The following is a 13,221-nucleotide window of genomic DNA, read 5'->3' on the forward strand; positions in this document are numbered from 1 at the left end:
TATTTGGTTCCAACCACACCAAAAGCTGGTTTGATGTTTATGTCTCTTTGTTTTTTGAAGTTATTGTTCTACTGTTGTCGTTATATCAGCAAAACTAGGTCTTAGCATACATAGTATTAAAATAAGATGTGTCGCACTGCATTGTAAAGGTTTTTAAAAAATGAATTGATATTTTCCGTTTTGTAATTGAAGGTGTAAAAAATACGTTTTGAAACGCTTCAAGAGATATTTTATGACTTGACAGATATTTAAGTATTACGATAACAACATCACAAATTCTAATCTGTTACTATGATTGCGCTCGATACTGTATTTATACACTATGATTCTTAGTTGAAGCATATAAATAATGCATTTTCTTGTCACATCCTAAGCTCATCATATGCTACACAAAAGTAAAGATCTAGAGGATTGTAGTTTAACCTGTATTTGAAAATGGATTCTTCGTCACAAAAGACCCTTTTCTATGGTCACAAAAACTTTATTAAAAAAACATAGCTATAAATTTGTCTTCACCTATGTAGGTTCAATTCTAATGCATTTTTTTAGTGGTCCTATATAAAACAATTCCATCTTTTCAAAAAGACGTATCTTAGTATATGCTATTTGTTAATAATATTTTATCACAAATGTGATAAATAGAGACACTATATTAAGTATGAATGGCAAAAATGAAAAGGGTGTGATCGAGGTGTCTCCTAAATCTAAAGGCAAAAGTTTATTGGAGAGCCATTGGAAGTGTTTAGCAAATGGCCGTTGTCCATTTAGCTGTTGGCTTTTTTAGTTGGTTTGCTTGACCAGCTGAAAGTGTTGACTGGGCTTTTAAGCTAATTGGATAAACCAACTGTTTAGAGAGATATTTGGTAAGATTAGGTATTGACTGTTTGTTGTTTATTTAGAGAAATATTGAGCTAACAAACCAAAAACCATTGTTATAACTTCCTTAGCTTTTTTTCCTTTTGGTTAAAACGTCATTTATCAAATACATTTTTTTGGCTTTCAGTTGGATTTTTGACTAACTAAAAATTCAACCCAAAAGCCATTAAACAAACACCATATTAGACCAACAAAAATTATGTAGATCAAAATGTTGACTCTTAAAAGGGATCATTGTAGAAAGATGAGAGTAATAAATATTTAACGATTATACAGTTGAACAGACATACTATGGGGGATAGTGTAACACCCCTGAATTTCCAACCCCTTAAACGAAACCAGAATCGTGAAGGAAGGGAGGAAATTCGGGTGTTACATAAAAAAGAAAAGAAGAGAAAATACTTAACATAAACGCTAAGGATTAATTAAAAAGGGTGAGTGAGCGGAATTTCGACAGCATCTCTACTGAAAACTGAGGATGTGAATAGAATATATGTAGCTATAATTGATTAGCATGATTAAACTAATCTAAGGCCTATAACGCCTTTCAAAAGAATACGTCACGACGGAACAAATCATCGTCGGCTTCACAAAACTTCAACTCTAACGAGGATCGTGGTTCAAGTGTTAACGCATCGATCTGACGGATACTAAAGGAGTATTCTCCCTACTGTACATCTAAAACTACGCAGCGGATCTATGGATCATACGAGGAGTCACATGGCTCCATACAAAAGAAATTTTACAACCCCAAAAGAAAACTTTACAAGTATCATGGAAGCTACAAGCATTAAGACGATTTATACACAATTGTTACGATCGTACTCCGCTCTTTCCCCAACGCAAAGCAAAAGAAGCTCCTATACCTGACATGCCAAGCTATGATCCTCCTGCTGCTCAACATAATGACCATAGTCATATGCGTCATAGCAGGAACATCATAGAGAGTCATGAGCAAACAACAACAACATGCACACGTCAATAATAAATACAATTATAACAATTATAGTCATCGAACAAACTGTAGGTAACGATATAGTATGGCAATAATGAATCTACTCACTTGTCTAAACACTTCTATTTGTTCATAATTTCTCTTTCAACTGCTAACCTCTCAAGGTATATTCAAGGTAGTGGATCCTTTCTCTATTCATGGCATAGTGACACGGCCAAGGGCGTTATCGGCCTCCCGGCGCCCATTGGCAAAGTATGAGCTCATGCCCCCTCCAGCTGACCCACTCGGGTCCTACCTTCGGGAAAAACTAACACACTGGGGTACTAAACCAGTGAAGAGGCCACCATATTGGGGTTTGCAAGGCCCTCATGGTAACACCTCGGTCAAGGGGCGTTATCGGCCTCCCGGCGCCCAATGACCCAAGCATGCTCATACCCCCCTTACGGTGGTCCCGTCGAACCTCACCTAGGGGACTAATAAATCAATCGGACATAATCCAGCTGAGTCACGCCAACTAATCATAAATCAAGGCTCAATAAGTAGGAAAAACACTTCGATACTACACACAACTATGGTGCGTTCTCTACTATTTAGAAATTTGTTCTCATAGTCTCCTAATGCTTCCACTCTACTTGCCTATATCACTATTTATGACCATCCACTAGCATGACTTACTTTCTGACGTTCTATAATTCTAATACGATGCATATAATCATGAAATATGAATAATACTTTGAAACAATGAATATGATAATTAATTACTGCGTGTACGTACCTGCAAGCGTCAATGCACGACCACAAGTTACAAAAATCGCCCAACTAAGGGGTCTACTTTCCTCTTATAAACTGGGAACCTATACAAGTTAGGAATAGAACTTATAAGTTCTCTTAACTACTTTGTTATACCAGCTAAAAACCAAGTAACCTCTATCATCCATTCACGACAAGTTTCCAATTACTTTTAGCACGTACGCATCTCATTCAACACCAAGCATCATCGTCAATTCAACAATAACACAAGTTTTTCCATCGGCAAAGAATAAAAGGATTATGTCGACTGCTTCATTACATCAACTAACTTTGAGTTATGACGATTCACACTTAAGTCTCACGAAGTTACATATAACTCTATTATGACGTGAGGACAATTCTTAAAGTGGTCAGATCGCAACATTCTTCACTACATCCTCCCAAGTTAGAGAGACTACAATCGAGCATCACTACAAGCAACTTAACAACTTTTTACAATAAGTTGACATCATTCTCATGGCCTTACTAAGATTATGCATTATGACTTCAATAACAACCTAATAAGAATACTTGTAATTCACAACAATCAAATCATAACAACTAGCAGCTATTTATCCCAATTTAACAACTAAGATCACTTCCATAGGCACTACAATCACCACCATTACTAATTTTCACAACAAAATCCATCAACTAAGTTTCAAACAACTTTTAAAGTTATTTAATCAATCATCACACCATCAAAATATAAGATAGACGTACATCATTTGTAATTTCATTTCTAAATCCAAACCCTAATTATTTCATATTCAAAGATAATACTATTTCTATAACCTATGATAAGATTAAACCAAACTAATACACAATTAACACACATCCCATAATTTCTAATCACACTTCAAACTTTAAATCATGAATAGGTTCAATTCATCAATCAAACTCTTACCCACAAAAGAATTTAATGAAAATCATACAAATTTAACACCAAGTTCATAAACTTAGTAAAATTCTGATTAAAAACTAGCAAAATTACTTAGAGTGAACTTGAGAGAGCTTACAATGGGGTAATTAGAAAGGAGTGAAGACTAGACGGTTAACACCAAGCGTCTAGACCGTGGCGGCTGCTGGCGATTGTGGAGAAGGCAGCGATCATGGCTGCTGCTGGCGAGACACAGCGAGGGAGGAGGAGAGTGTGCTGTGGCTGCTGCTTGCGTGGGGAAAGAAAAGCCGGCTGTTGCTGCCGGTTTGGAGGAAGAAGAGATGCGGCTGCGGGGAGGACGGCTGCTGGTGCAAGGAGGGAAGGAAGGAGGCGCACGGGAAAGAACTAGGAAGAAGAAGAGGATGACGGCTAGCTTTTGTATTTAGGGTTTCATGAGTTTCTTTTATACTTGTTTTTATTATTATTATTATTATTATTATTATTATTATTATTAGGTTTATTTATTTATTTATTTTTATCTCGGTTTATTTTTCTTGCGAGACCCAACTAAGAGACTCACCTTTGCGGCCTCACACATTTTAATAAAATAATCATTTTGATTCGAACCTCTTTATTTGAGAAATCGTAACTATATTTTTAGTATCTATATAAGTCGACATTTAAATCCGTATGTGAAAGAAATTTATTAAAGCTAATTCGAAAATAATTAAATAATAATTGTAAAATCTTTAAAAAAACTATTAAAATATTAAATAATTACGTCATTAAAATCTCGGGGTGTTACAGACTACCCCCCTTAAAAGGAGTTTCGTCCCCGAAACTAGAGCAACCAAGGTGCTAAATGTGAAAATTTATATTTCTAATAATTCAATAAGGTGTCTTAACGATTTTTAGCATAAAGAATTAACTCAAAGATCATGACCTCATTGACACTATTATACTCGCTCTATCCAAATATTCAAACGTATTTCGTTCCGAACATTCATAATCATCTGAATTAACTCAACACCCAAACAAGGCATGTAAATGTCACACAATTAACTTAACATAATCAATCAAAAGCATGTAAAAATCATACAATTGACTCGACACGATCAATCAAAAGCATGCAATTTTGTAATAGGTCGGTATCATAGAGAAGGAAATGCATGCAAACGCGCGAAGTTCTATCACATTCTACCCCCCCTTAAAACTTAGTTACGACCCCGTAACTTACTAACCTCAAGAAAAAGGCGTGGGTATTTCTCACGCATGGAATCTTCAGTGTCCCACGTTGCCTCCTGTGTGCGCTGGTTAGCCCATAGAACTTTCACCATCTTTATATCTTTTCTCCTCGTACTACGCACTTTAGAATCTAAGATCTTGATAGGCTTCTCTTCATAAGATAGATTCTCATCCAAATCTAAGGGTTCGGGATCTAGCACATGAGATTTATCGGGAACATATCTCTTCAACTGCGAAATGTGAAACACATCATGGACCTTACCCAACTCATTGGGTAATGCTAGTCTGTAAGCGACCTTGCCTACCTTCTCTGTGATCTCATAAGATCCTATAAACTTTGGGCTCAACTTCCCCCTCTTGCCAAACCTCATGACTCCCTTCATCGGTGAAACTCTCAATAACACAAAATCCCCTACGGCGAACTCATCAGGTCTCCTCTTAAGATCTGCGTAGGACTTTTGTCGATCCTGGGCCGCTTTAAGTCTTTCTCGAATCATTTTTACTTGATCAGTCATCTCCTCTAACATAGCCGGTCCTAGAGTGACAGTTTCACTGAAATCGTCCCAACATACTGGATTACGACAACGACGACCGTACAAAGCTTCAAAAGGTGCCATCTGGATGCTTGCCTGGTAACTATTATTGTATGAAAATTCCACCATGTCTAGGCACTCATCCCAAGATCCTTGCCTATCCAAGGCTACTGCTCGCAACATATCTTCAAGTGTTCTATTCGTGCGTTCAGTTTGCCCATCAGTAGCCGGGTGAAAAGATGTGCTCCTAAGAAGCTCTGTACCCAAAGCTTTCTGAAATGCTTCCCAAAATTTCGACACATATCTTGTATCACGATCAGACACTATAGATCTAGGGACACCGTGGTATCGTACCACATTCTTAAGGTAAGCTCGAGCCAACTGATCCATATCCCACTGATTATTCATCGGAATGAACTTAGCACTCTTGGTGAGTCTATCCACGATCACCCATAACGTATCATTTCCTGACCTAGTCCTCGGTAAACCCAAAACAAAATCTATGGATATGTCATCCCATTTCCATACAGGAATATCCAAAGGTTGGAGCAAACCCGCAGGCCTTTTATGCTCGCTCTTTACCTTCTGGCAAGTCAAACACTTGGAAACAAACTCAGCAATATCTCTTTTCATTCCCGACCACCAAAATGTCTGCTTCAAGTCTTGATACATTTTATCTCCTCCCGGATGAACAGAGTACTTTGAGCTATGAGCCTCTGTCAAGATCTTTTCCTTAAGCTCTGTGTAAGTAGAAGGTACACACCAGCGACCCTTATATCGAATGCTACCATCCTCGAATATCATGAATCCTTCAGCTTTTCCTTCTCTAACCTGCTCTCTCGTTTTCTCCAATAAGGAGTCACCCGCTTGATTTGTTAAAATTTCCTCAAAAATTGAAGGTCGAATGGATAAGGCTGCTAACCGGGACTCTAGCTCCCCACGCTGTACAATCTCGAGATTCAATCCTTCCAAGTCTCTCTGCAACTCTATAGGAACAGTCAAGGAAACTAAGGAATGACAAGTCTTTCTACTCAAAGCATCGGCTACCACATTGGCCTTACCCTCATGGTAATTAAACTCCACATCATAATCGTTAATCAACTCTAGCCACCTTCGTTGCCTCATGTTCAAATTTTGTTGTGTATACAAGTATCGCAAGTTTTGATGGTCAGTATAAATTTTGCACTTCACTCCATACAAGTAATGTCTCCAAATCTTCAGAGCAAAGACAATGGCTGCTAGTTCTAGGTCATGAGTGGGATAATTGACTTCATGCGGTTTAAGTTGTCGTGATGCATAAGCAATAACCTTTCGATCTTGCATCAACACACACCCTAACCCATTTTTCGAGGCATCACTATACACAAGATATTCGGACGTGCTGTCTGGAAGGGTTAAAATCGGTGCAGTAGTCAATCTCTCCTTTAATGTTTGGAAGGCTCCCTCACACTCTTCGGTCCACTCAAATTTCTTGTCTTTCTTCATCAAATTAGTCATCGGTCGGGCAATCTTCGAGAAATCCTTCACAAATCTTCTATAGTAACCAGCCAAACCCAGAAAACTTCGAATCTCGGTCACATTTTTCGGTGTAGGCCAATCCCTCACTGCCTCAATCTTAGCTGGATCCACGGTAACTCCCTCTTTGGATACGAAATGCCCCAGAAATGATACTTTCTCAAGCCAAAACTCACACTTAGAAAATTTGGCATACAATTGATTCTCCCGAAGTATCTGCAATACTTGCCTCAAATGTTGCTCGTGCTCTCCCTCATCCTTTGAATACACCAAGATATCATCGATGAAGACTACGACAAACTTATCAAGACATGCACTGAATACCCGATTCATCAAACACATGAATGCTGCTGGTGCATTCGTCAGCCCAAATGGCATCACTGTAAACTCAAAATGCCCATAGCGAGTCCTAAAGGCCGTCTTGGGTATATCTCTCTCCGCTATTCTCAATTGATGATAGCCAGACCTCAAGTCAATCTTCGAAAACATTCCGGCTCCCTTAAGTTGGTCAAACCAGTCATCAATTCTCGGTAGAGGGTATTTGTTCTTCACAGTAACCTTGTTCAACTCACGGTAATCTATGCATAGTCTCATACTCCTATCCTTCTTGCGAACAAACAACACAGGTGCTCCCCAGGGCGAAACACTCGGTCGTATGTACCCTTTCTCCAACAACTCTTCTACTTGTTTTCTCAATTCTTCCATCTCTGCTGGTGCCATCCTATAGGGCGCTTTAGATACGGGTCCCGCTCCCGGTACTAAGTCTATGGTAAATTCAAAGTCCCGAGTAGGTGGCATTCCAGGTATTTCGTCTGGGAAGACATCCATAAACTCGTTTACGACGGGAACGGTCTCAAGAGCCACAACCTTATCCTCTATTCTTCGAACGTGACACAAGTAACAAGGCAATCCCTGCCTCAGCAGTCTCTTCATTCTCAAAGAAGATATCATTTTAGCCCGTGACCCCGGAGTGCCCTTGTTATACTTTACCCTTTTTCCTTTAGGTCCTACAAGCCTCACTTCTTGTTTGACGCACTCAATCTCTGCCTTGAAATGACCTAACCAATCCATCCCAAGAATGATGTCTAAGTCATCCATATCGAGCTCATACAAGTTACTAGGGAAAACAACTCCTCCTATGATTAAAGAAACTCCTCTATATAACCTATTACACTGGAATAACTCCCCCGATGGAATCGCTACTACATTAGAGTTGGATTCAGGGTTCTTTAATCCTAACTTCTCAATCTTTGATCTGCATACAAAAGAATCAGATGCTCCAGTATCAAACAATACTTTAACAGGTACTGAATTCACAAGGAACGTACCTGTCACCACATCCCTTGCCGACTCTGCCTCCTTACTGCTAATAGCTGTCAACCTCCCAGTAGTTGGATGAGTTACCGCCGTGCTGGCTCCTCCATTGCCATTCCGATTGTTGTTCCCATTAAGCCCTCCAGGCTTGAAGCTACCTTGAGGTGTGCGGTTTCCATTCCAATCTCTCTGGTGGTTCGGCTTCCTACTACCGTGGTCATTTCCATTGTTGTTATTTCTGAAATTCCCCGGTCTGGAGCTTTGTTGCCCATTATGTTGTTGAGCTGGATGTCCATGCTTTGCAAAGCACTCATATTCTCGGTGTCCCAGCTTGCCACAATATTTGTACTCTACCAAATTTCCATTAAAATCTTTCCCCGGGTGATTGTTGGGACACTTAGAGCAAAAGAAGACCCTCTCCTTGCCATGACGATCATTGACAACCTTTCGATCACTAGCACCTCCAGACTGAGGCTTACCATTTCTCCTATTTCCAAGGTGTTGGTCATTGAAGCTTCGATGCCTCTTGCTGTAATGAAAACTGTGTTGTTGATGGAAATTCTCTTTCCTCTTTTCCCCACTTGGGGCGGTCCCACTACTAGCCTCGGGCTCTTTTCCCTTATCCAACTTGAGCAAGCTCCCAACTTGAGCGGCTCTCTGATACATCGCATCCAATGTGGTGTACCTGTCACTATCAATGTGAACTTGCACCTGGTTCACTAATCCCAATTCAAATCTTTGCATCTTCTTTTCTTCGGTAGGGACGTCGTCAGGGCAGTATTTGACATATTCCATGAACTTCTTATAGTATTCATCCACGGACATCTCTCCCATCTCAAGCCTGGCAAATTCATTGGACTTCTGCTTCCTGATATGCGGTGGGTAGAACTTTTCTCGAATCATCGTCTTGAAATCCTTCCAACTTAGCGAATTATCAGGATCACTCATCACACTATCTCTTGCATTCGACCACCAATAATCTGCCTCTTCTTGAAGGTAAAATGCAGCCTGGTCTACCCTCAAGTGCTCTGGGCATTGTACCACGTTAAACAATTTGTCAAATTCCCGTAACCAACTTTCCAAAGCTGCAGGTTCTCCAGTCCCTGAGTACGTAGGAGGTTTATTCTGAGAGATTCTCTTGCTTATAGAGGAAGCTGTCTCTGCGACCGGCTTGTACTTTGACCTCCTTTCCTCGGCCAGTTCCATAACTAGCTCACGTAGTGCCTTGTTAGAAGAGCGTTGCCTCAAACGTTTGCTAGATAGAGGAGGCATTTCCTGTCAGCATCATCCAACACAAATATAAGTTTATTTCTCATCTATTCCAAAGATAAAAGAAGAGAAAGAGTGGGGTCGGAGATATAACCCACGATCTAACATGTCTACATGTGTACTTCTACCTCTATGATAATCAACCTTAAACAATACTACACTTATCTTAAAGAATTCCAAACACGTACTATATACACTTGTCTTAAAGAATTTCGTAAATGAGCAGTTAAAAGACAGAATTTCGCATATAAGAAATGAAAATTGTCGTATCTAGATTCTCAAGTAACAAATCACGTAATGTATTAACCTTCTCATACCAATAAGGTTCAATTAAAATCACATTTAAGAATTATTATACAAATTTAGTAGATTGTACCAAAAGCTTCACTAACACTAAATAATACTCAATATTGCAAAGAATGTAATTAGCATCTGTTAAACAAACTCATGTTCACCAGGGAGTCATAAGTATGAGCAACTAACACTTATGATTCTAATATCAAATTACTTGACTTATTCCACTTATGCACATGCAATAATCACCACAACGCAAAACATAAGTCGTTTATCTATCCTAGATCTGCCCCAGCTCTCACGCGTGACGTTAACTTCAAACAATTCCTTAAAGACATAAGAATACGAGCGTCAAAGTAGGAACCACTGGCTCTGGTAACCACCTGTAACACCCCTGAATTTCCAACCCCTTAAACGAAACCAGAATCGTGAAGGAAGGGAGGAAATTCGGGTGTTACATAAAAAAGAAAAGAAGAGAAAATACTTAACATAAACGCTAAGGATTAATTAAAAAGGGTGAGTGAGCGGAATTTCGACAGCATCTCTACTGAAAACTGAGGATGTGAATAGAATATATGTAGCTATAATTGATTAGCATGATTAAACTAATCTAAGGCCTATAACGCCTTTCAAAAGAATACGTCACGACGGAACAAATCATCGTCGGCTTCACAAAACTTCAACTCTAACGAGGATCGTGGTTCAAGTGTTAACGCATCGATCTGACGGATACTAAAGGAGTATTCTCCCTACTGTACATCTAAAACTACGCAGCGGATCTATGGATCATACGAGGAGTCACATGGCTCCATACAAAAGAAATTTTACAACCCCAAAAGAAAACTTTACAAGTATCATGGAAGCTACAAGCATTAAGACGATTTATACACAATTGTTACGATCGTACTCCGCTCTTTCCCCAACGCAAAGCAAAAGAAGCTCCTATACCTGACATGCCAAGCTATGATCCTCCTGCTGCTCAACATAATGACCATAGTCATATGCGTCATAGCAGGAACATCATAGAGAGTCATGAGCAAACAACAACAACATGCACACGTCAATAATAAATACAATTATAACAATTATAGTCATCGAACAAACTGTAGGTAACGATATAGTATGGCAATAATGAATCTACTCACTTGTCTAAACACTTCTATTTGTTCATAATTTCTCTTTCAACTGCTAACCTCTCAAGGTATATTCAAGGTAGTGGATCCTTTCTCTATTCATGGCATAGTGACACGGCCAAGGGCGTTATCGGCCTCCCGGCGCCCATTGGCAAAGTATGAGCTCATGCCCCCTCCAGCTGACCCACTCGGGTCCTACCTTCGGGAAAAACTAACACACTGGGGTACTAAACCAGTGAAGAGGCCACCATATTGGGGTTTGCAAGGCCCTCATGGTAACACCTCGGTCAAGGGGCGTTATCGGCCTCCCGGCGCCCAATGACCCAAGCATGCTCATACCCCCCTTACGGTGGTCCCGTCGAACCTCACCTAGGGGACTAATAAATCAATCGGACATAATCCAGCTGAGTCACGCCAACTAATCATAAATCAAGGCTCAATAAGTAGGAAAAACACTTCGATACTACACACAACTATGGTGCGTTCTCTACTATTTAGAAATTTGTTCTCATAGTCTCCTAATGCTTCCACTCTACTTGCCTATATCACTATTTATGACCATCCACTAGCATGACTTACTTTCTGACGTTCTATAATTCTAATACGATGCATATAATCATGAAATATGAATAATACTTTGAAACAATGAATATGATAATTAATTACTGCGTGTACGTACCTGCAAGCGTCAATGCACGACCACAAGTTACAAAAATCGCCCAACTAAGGGGTCTACTTTCCTCTTATAAACTGGGAACCTATACAAGTTAGGAATAGAACTTATAAGTTCTCTTAACTACTTTGTTATACCAGCTAAAAACCAAGTAACCTCTATCATCCATTCACGACAAGTTTCCAATTACTTTTAGCACGTACGCATCTCATTCAACACCAAGCATCATCGTCAATTCAACAATAACACAAGTTTTTCCATCGGCAAAGAATAAAAGGATTATGTCGACTGCTTCATTACATCAACTAACTTTGAGTTATGACGATTCACACTTAAGTCTCACGAAGTTACATATAACTCTATTATGACGTGAGGACAATTCTTAAAGTGGTCAGATCGCAACATTCTTCACTACATCCTCCCAAGTTAGAGAGACTACAATCGAGCATCACTACAAGCAACTTAACAACTTTTTACAATAAGTTGACATCATTCTCATGGCCTTACTAAGATTATGCATTATGACTTCAATAACAACCTAATAAGAATACTTGTAATTCACAACAATCAAATCATAACAACTAGCAGCTATTTATCCCAATTTAACAACTAAGATCACTTCCATAGGCACTACAATCACCACCATTACTAATTTTCACAACAAAATCCATCAACTAAGTTTCAAACAACTTTTAAAGTTATTTAATCAATCATCACACCATCAAAATATAAGATAGACGTACATCATTTGTAATTTCATTTCTAAATCCAAACCCTAATTATTTCATATTCAAAGATAATACTATTTCTATAACCTATGATAAGATTAAACCAAACTAATACACAATCAACACACATCCCATAATTTCTAATCACACTTCAAACTTTAAATCATGAATAGGTTCAATTCATCAATCAAACTCTTACCCACAAAAGAATTTAATGAAAATCATACAAATTTAACACCAAGTTCATAAACTTAGTAAAATTCTGATTAAAAACTAGCAAAATTACTTAGAGTGAACTTGAGAGAGCTTACAATGGGGTAATTAGAAAGGAGTGAAGACTAGACGGTTAACACCAAGCGTCTAGACCGTGGCGGCTGCTGGCGATTGTGGAGAAGGCAGCGATCATGGCTGCTGCTGGCGAGACACAGCGAGGGAGGAGGAGAGTGTGCTGTGGCTGCTGCTTGCGTGGGGAAAGAAAAGTCGGCTGTTGCTGCCGGTTTGGAGGAAGAAGAGATGCGGCTGCGGGGAGGACGGCTGCTGGTGCAAGGAGGGAAGGAAGGAGGCGCACGGGAAAGAACTAGGAAGAAGAAGAGGATGACGGCTAGCTTTTGTATTTAGGGTTTCATGAGCTTCTTTTATACTTGTTTTTATTATTATTATTATTATTATTATTATTATTATTATTATTAGGTTTATTTATTTATTTATTTTTATCTCGGTTTATTTTTCTTGCGAGACCCAACTAAGAGACTCACCTTTGCGGCCTCACACATTTTAATAAAATAATCATTTTGATTCGAACCTCTTTATTTGAGAAATCGTAACTATATTTTTAGTATCTATATAAGTCGACATTTAAATCCGTATGTGAAAGAAATTTATTAAAGCTAATTCGAAAATAATTAAATAATAATTGTAAAATCTTTAAAAAAACTATTAAAATATTAAATAATTACGTCATTAAAATCTCGGGGTGTTACAGATAGAGTTCAAAACATTAGACGTAAGAAAATTAAA

General features: G+C 38.9%; 2 long non-coding RNA genes across 2 annotated transcripts; both read right to left on the reverse strand.

Annotated features, from left to right (window-relative positions):
• Positions 1–1,408: 1,408 nt before the first annotated feature.
• Positions 1,409–3,892, reverse strand: LOC130817734 (uncharacterized). The gene is made up of 3 exons (XR_009043850.1): positions 3,640–3,892; positions 2,607–2,685; positions 1,409–1,769 (listed from the first exon to the last, which is right to left on the reverse strand). It is a non-coding gene; the product is annotated as an uncharacterized LOC130817734 (long non-coding RNA).
• A 6,391-nt stretch (positions 3,893–10,283) lies between these two features.
• On the reverse strand, positions 10,284–12,558 carry LOC130817749 (uncharacterized). Its single transcript, XR_009043851.1, has 3 exons — positions 12,516–12,558; positions 11,483–11,561; positions 10,284–10,645 (listed from the first exon to the last, which is right to left on the reverse strand). It is a non-coding gene; the product is annotated as an uncharacterized LOC130817749 (long non-coding RNA).
• Positions 12,559–13,221: the final 663 nt, after the last annotated feature.

Source organism: Amaranthus tricolor, chromosome 7 (genome assembly GCF_026212465.1).
Source record: "Amaranthus tricolor cultivar Red isolate AtriRed21 chromosome 7, ASM2621246v1, whole genome shotgun sequence".
Taxonomy (NCBI): domain Eukaryota; kingdom Viridiplantae; phylum Streptophyta; class Magnoliopsida; order Caryophyllales; family Amaranthaceae; genus Amaranthus; species Amaranthus tricolor.